This window comes from Vombatus ursinus, unplaced genomic scaffold (genome assembly GCF_900497805.2).
Source record: "Vombatus ursinus unplaced genomic scaffold, bare-nosed wombat genome assembly UNPS02014831.1, whole genome shotgun sequence".
Taxonomy (NCBI): domain Eukaryota; kingdom Metazoa; phylum Chordata; class Mammalia; order Diprotodontia; family Vombatidae; genus Vombatus; species Vombatus ursinus.
The window spans coordinates 1,645,229-1,652,486 of record NW_020954609.1 but is presented as its reverse complement, the minus strand read 5'-3'; positions in this window follow the sequence as shown (position 1 = coordinate 1,652,486).

The window sequence follows — 7,258 nt, the reverse complement described above, 5'->3', positions numbered from 1 at the left end:
GATTGAGGATGGGAAATGGCCAGGGGCCACAGGAAGGTAAAACAATGGAGGGGAGATTGGGTGTAGCCACAATGGAAGGCCAGTTGAAGGGGGGAGGTGGTTGAGAAAAAGGGCCCAGGTGAGAATTCTGCTTGGAAGGTCTGAGAGATTTGAATAAACAATGAGAATAGATAATGAAGGGACCTGGAAGGTAGAAGTTTGCTTTCAAAGGGAGCTGGGACGGGGCAGACAAACGTCTTTTCAGGGCTAGGGGCAGAGGTGCATTTGAATAAGATTAAAAGGTAAGGCTAAGGCTTTCAAAGAGAGATAAAGAGAGCTTTCAAAGGGAAATAAAGGCAGTTTCTAAAACTTTAAGGTTTTCCTGGGACAGGTAGACAAACTGAAGCCAGGTTCTTTTTAGGGCCAGGGAGGAAAGATGCATATCAAAAGGCGAGGCCAAGGCTTTGGAAGGGAGGTAAGGGGAATCTAAAAATTTAAGGGTTTTCAACAAATGGGAGCCAAATTCCTTTTGGCAAAAAGGGGCAAAGGGAAAAGGGACAAAGGTCTCGGCTTCTGAAACTGAATGAAACCCTTGTCAGTGAAGCATTCACCTGATCCCAGTTGAGGCACCTGAAAGTATGATAACATTTTGTAGGCTTTCCTAGGCAGGTACCTGGGAGTACAGGGTCATGGCTTTGTTAAAGTCAGATGGAATGGATCTGAGACATGAAATAATTCCTTGAACTTGAGAGGGAAGGGAGAGAAATGCCCAGATGAGCTGAATGAGAGCTGCTATAGAGTGCCTCATAGACATGACCTCATGTGACTCTCAAAACTCTGTAAGGTAGGCGCTATTACTAGCTCCATTATACAGATGAAGAAACTGAGGCTTGGGGAGGCAAAGTGACTTATATAGAATCACAAAGCTAGTAAATAGGAGAGGCAGCATTCAAACTCAGGTCTTCTTGGTTTGATCTCCAGCATGCTTTCCACCTCACCAGTAATGCATGTGTGTGTGTATCAGGAAAAGGAATACCACTTGTCTCTGTCCAATAAAGAAATAAAGCTGTGAACCTCAGAGCACCCCAGAAGGCCCCTTCAGAAGTTCCCCTGAAGGCTCCATTTGTCTCCTCATTCTCCTCTAAATGCACCTGCTTCTCCTCAGGAAGCAACATTCACTGACATTTCTGCTATTTAATTTTAATATTTCTAAGGTTTTTTTTTTTAAAAAAGCTTTCAACATTGTAAGAGACCCTTTTCATGGCCTATAGGCAGTCCTTGAACCCCATTTTTTTTTTCTGCCAAAGATAAAGTTTATCAGAACATCAGTCATATTGGGCAGTCTCTCAAGGAATCTAAGCATTTGTATGGCTAATGTGAACAGGCCAGATCTTAAAAATCTAAGCCCTTGGCTAGATTATAAGAATCTGAGCCCTTAAACCCCATTTTGGCCTGTGTAGACCTGGGGCCTTCAAGCAGAAGGAAGATGTTCACTTGCCAGCAATAGTGGCCAAGGGATTCCTGTCCAGGTCAATTGGTCCAGATGGCTTTGGACAGCCTTTCTAGCTCAGATTCTTGTATTTTGTGGTAGCTCACTGCTGGGAAGGCCTGACTAAATGAATGACTGAAAGGGAAAAAAAAGCATTTATTAAGTGCCTATGCTGGAGATACAAATAGAAGTTAGGCAATCCCTGTTCTCTAGGAGCTCACAATCTAATGGAGGAGACAACACATAGGGAAGATTTCAGTTACAAGTCAGCTGGAAAAGCCTTAGGATGCAATGGCCAAGCAGATGGGCAGATGGTCAAGCCTTTTCTTTCATCTTATTTCCACTGATAAAATGACATCAGTTTCTGATGCTGAACCATTTGATAGGGCCAAGGATTTTGGTGGTAAGAATTTTCCTTTTTGGGTCTTCAGTAGCTGTGGCTGTAGTACCCACAGGAGTAGTGGCCAGGCTGCAACTCCACAGGGGTTGCTTCCCAGGAGGATGGCTGTGAACACTGGGCTAGAAACATGGCTATTCCCAAGGACTCCCTGAATGGTACATAGAACTGACTAGATTTGGGCTTCTCTTGGTGCTCTGGAATCTTTTTAGACAAAATGGTCATTTTTTTTGAGGGTTCTGGAGCAGTGGACTATAGGGCCATGAGTGATATACCTCCAGCATGGTACAGTGCAAAGCGTAGTGAATTTGGAGACCAATTGGGAGCCAGGTTCAAATCTCAGCTTTGACTCTGGCTACCCAGGTGACCCTGGACAAATAACCTTACCTCTCCCAGAAAACAAGGGGGTTGGCCTAGCTGGCTTCAGAAGGGTCCCTTCTTGCAATCTTGGTTGCAATCTATGATTTTGTGACTTAGGTTCCAATCTCCTCTCTGATCCTAACAGTGGTGTGACTATTGGCAATCACTTCCCCTCTGAGAATCTGTCATTCACCCATAAGATAATAACAGCCATGGCATAGTGCCCACCTCCCAGGGTTGTTGTAAGGCTCAGATGAGGTAATGTGTAGAAAGCAACTGCCCTGCTCAAGATGTTGAAGACCAGAGTTTCTATGCATGGGCCAAAGTATCACCTTCCCTGGGGAATAACTATCTTGATGTGCCTAGAGGCAGTTAGGTGGCCCAGTGGAGAGAGTATTAGGCCTAGAGTCAGGAAGATCTGAGTTCAAATATGGCCTTAGAGACTTACTAGCTGTATGACCCTGATCAAGTCACTTAACCTCTGTCTGCCTTAGTTTCTTCATCTGTAAAATTAGAATGATTATCCCCATTAGCACCTACCTCCCAGGGTTATTGTAGGAAACAAATGAGATAATATCTATAAAGTGCTTATCGCTGGCATATAGCAGATGCTACATAAATAAGTATAATAATAATTATTGTTATTTAATGTTAGGTGGCAAATATACTTCCTATAAATATACAAAGAAGAAGCCCACAGGCCTAGGAATTAAGAGACTTAGTTCAAGGCCTGGGAAGTTGCTTGCAGTAGAACTTCAGACAACTAGATTCCTCTCCCCCTCCTCCCCACCTTCCTGAGTTTTCTTCTCTGCCAATGTAGGGGCTGGACCACACAAGGACTAACCTATTGCTAATGGTTGGCCCAATGACTCAGTTCCTCAACCTCGTCACTTCCCATGACCTCCATCCTACCCCAGCCATACACAAAGATGGTCATACCCTTCATCTTGCCATCACTAACAAACATATCACCTCCATGTTCAAGAATCCCTTAATTCCCTTATCTGATTGAACTCCATTGGCTTTGCACCTCTCTCTGCCTTCCCTTAACAAACCCTATTCTTCAACCTCCAAACTCTTGATCTCTCAGTTCTCACCTAGTCTATTACCTCTGAACTAACCACTTTCTCCTTTATCCCCCATCTTGACCCCTTGGTGAGGTCAACCTTATACTATCCTCTTCTCTTGAGTTCCTGGCCCCCATATCATTTTGCTGAATGCACCCTACCAAACCCCAGCCTTAGATCACTCCCACCATATACTGCCTTTCCTCCACATATACATGTACCACTGAACGAAGGTGGAGAAAATCATGAAATCATTCTGATTGGGTCCTCATCAAATTTATGTTACACAACCTCAACTGGTCCCTCACTGCTGCATAGCAAACCTACTTTTACCTCCCTTATCAACTCACTCTTTTACTCTCCACTCTTCCAAATCTTTTCATTCCCTCCTCAAACTTCCCATGACTCACCACTGTTACCCCCTTCCCCCACCAAGCTGAGAACGTTACCTCATATTTTACTGAAAAAAAATTTTAGGCCATTTACTGTGACCTCCCTCTTTCTCTCCACTCTTCTTCATCTCCTATTACTCAGATGCCTTCTGCTACCATCTTGTTCACCCCCATCTCACATGATGAAGTGGCTTAACTCTTTACCAAGGCTAACCCCTCTACTTGCCCAAGTAATCCCATTCTATCCTGTTTCCTCCTGAAGATTTCCCCCTCTGTCACCATGACCCTATCACTTTTCTTCAGTCTCTGCTTCCTGGCTATACCGCCTACAAACATCCCCATGTCTCCTCCATCCTCAAAAAGCCCTCACTTGATCCTTATATCCCCAATAACTATCATTCTATATCTCTTCTGCCCTTTGTGGCTAAACTGTTTGAGAAGACCTTTTACAATAGATATTTCTATTATCTCTCCTTTCACTCTCTTATTAACCTGGCTCTTTTTTTTTTTTTTTTAGAAAAAAATATTTATTTATTTTAAACATTTTTTTCTCTTTAAATTTTGAGTTCCAAATTCTCTCTTTCCCTCCCACCTCCTCCCCCACCTACTGAGAAGGCAAACAATATGTCAATTGTACATGTGAAATTATGCAAAACATATTTTCATATTAGCCACATTTCAAAACAAAGCAAGAAAAATAAAGAAAGTAAGAAAATTATACTGCAATTTGCAGTCAGAGTTCATCAGTTCTCTCTGGAGGTGGATAGCATTTTTTCATCATGGGTCCTTTGGAATTGTCCTAGATCATTGTATTGGTCAGAGAAGCCAAGTCTTTCACAGTTGATCATCATTACAACATTGCTGTTACCGTGCACAATGATCTCCCAGTTCTTCTCACTTTACTTTGAATCAGTTCATATAGGTCTTGCCATGTTTTTCTGAAATCACCCACCTCGTCGTCTCCCACAGTATAATATTACTCCATTACAATCATATGTCACAACTTATTCAGCCATTCACCAACTGATGGGCATCTCCTCAGTTTCCAATTCTTTGCCACCACAAAAAAAAACTGACATAAATATTTTTGTACATATAGGTCCTTTTCCTTTTTCTTTGATCTCTTTGAGATACAGACCTAGTAGTCGTAGTATTTCTGGGTCAAAGGGTATGTGCAGTTTTATAGCCCTTTGGGCATAGTTCCAAATTGTTTTCCAGAATGGTTGAACCAGTTCACTACTTCACCAATAATTTATTAATGTACCTCATCTCCTCTGGCATTTGTCATCTCTGATAGGTCTCAGGTGGTACTTCAGAGTTGTTTAAATTTGCATTTCTCTAATCAATAGTGATTTAGAGCATTTTTTATATGACTATAGATAGCTTTGATTTCTTCTTCTGAAAACTGCCTGTTTATATCCTTTCGCAATTTATCAGTTGGGGAATGGCTCTTATTTTTCTAAATTTGCCTCAGTTCTACATTCAGTACGTATTTGAGGAATGAGGCCTTTATCAGAGAAACTTGTTTAAAATTCTTTTTATATTACTTCATTGTCTATAGTACCTTTTAGCAAAATGTAGTTTCCTAAAATGCTGATCAGCCTGTGCTGCTTGACAGGCTTACAGCATGCTGGCTTGGCTGTTTGTGTTGCTTAATGGAAGATTTATAGAGTAGACAAACATGAAACTTTCAGCACTGTTAAAAGAAGCTTTGAAATAGCAATTACCCTCTGTATCATAGGACAAAGAATGGAACACTCTTGAGGTAAAAGATGGGGGTGACTAGGAATGTTTTCTTGTGGGGGGAGGAGACAGAGAATGGTATAGAGAAAAAGAAGACAAGGAGAGTTTCTCTCTCTTTCTCTCCCTTTCTGAGTGAAGCCAGGTCAGATGATGGACAGGAAAGAGACAGGGGAAAAAATTCAGTGAAGTGAGGATTATTTGGGATATGATTGGCAAAAAAAAAAAAGTCAGATCAGAATATGAAAGAAACAAGACAGGTGCAGTTTTGAAGGGCTTTAACTAAATTTAAAAGAAAAGTTTCATGGCTGGCTCTGAGCTTAAGGTTGGCATCCTTTGTTGGGAAAAGCTGTAGCTTTTTGTCTGTCTTTATGTCTTTTTGGAGTGCTATTTGTGTTAAGTGTGATGAATTACCCAAAAAAATCTCTTCAGGTATTTCCTTGGAGAACCTTTTGGGTTTCCCATGGAGAGACCCTAGATTTACCTAGGGGAATGTCTTAGATTTTGTTTAAAGCCTTGAAGAATTAGAGCCTTATTTTTAAAGCTTTTTTTTTTTTTAAACTTTTTTGGTTTCACAAAGAGAGCCTTGTAGGAAAGGCTTAAAGCCTTGTGTTTAAAGCCTTGGAGAATTTTCATTCTCTAAGGAGAGCCACTGGATTATCTCTAGGGGAAAGTTCTCTTCCTTTAAGGAGAGCCCTCAGCTTATGTTGGAAGATGGGAGAAAAGGGTAGTAATTTCTTAGGAGTCTTTGTGTTTGTATGTTTTTCTGTGTATATAGTGTAATATTTGGAGACATCCAGTAGACCAAACTGAGTTTGGGACTAAAATATAAATTCTCTACTGTGGATCTCTAAGTTGTGGTTTTGATGATTTTATAAATGCTAAAAATATTCTAGCAAGTTTTGGGTTAACATTCTTTAGAATTTGTTTTAAGGGAATTAAGAGTCCCCTCTTCCTCAATGACAGATTTATTGTTTTATAGCTAAGAAAGAAAGTTCATTTTCACTGATTATAATGAGGCGAGTTTGAGGGCAGTGTTGGTGAAGTTTCAAAGTAAAGAAAAAAATTAGATCTGGCACTTAGAAACTGCCTGCCTATTATTAGCTCTTTCCTGGTTCATGAAAAGGAGAAAAGGTTTGTGTACATCAGAAGACAACCAAAAAATAAATGGGTTTGATTAGAACATTTAGTTAGACAGGTGTTACAAACTAAAGTTAAGTACTGATAAATTTAAAAATAACTTTTTAAATTGGTGTGTGTCTTGAAGTTAGAAATTTTCTATAAAGTATATGACTCCTACCCACTTTTGTAATAGATAATGTTCAATTTGAATCTTAAGAACTGTCCTGCTCCCTCCATATGAAAAGAGAAACTTATTTAAGGGGGCAAGAGGAGCAAGCCTGAGCCTTTCTGAGAACTCCCAGATAGACAAGCTGCAATAGCTTGGGAAAGATCCTGCCAAGTCAGGCCTATAACTAAGTGATAAGATTTGGTAAGGACTGGAAAAATTATGGGCAAAGGGGGAAAACTGGCAATTACTGTGTAGGGAAAGGATGTTAAGTGAATCTTAAGCGAGTCTCTGAATACTAGTAAATTTTATTGTTTATTGCAACACCATGAGAGTAATAATAACTGTATCTAGCCCTAAGCTGTGATTGGTAAAACTTGCTATTTGAGGTAAAAACTTTTGAGACCATAAATGACATTGTTATGAGTTTCAAATTCAGGTATGATTGGATGAAGTCAGTAATCCATCATTCGAGAGAAATTCCACAAGCTGATAAGAGAGAGTGGAGTGTGATCCTGAATTGTTGTAGGTGTGGATGTTTGTGTC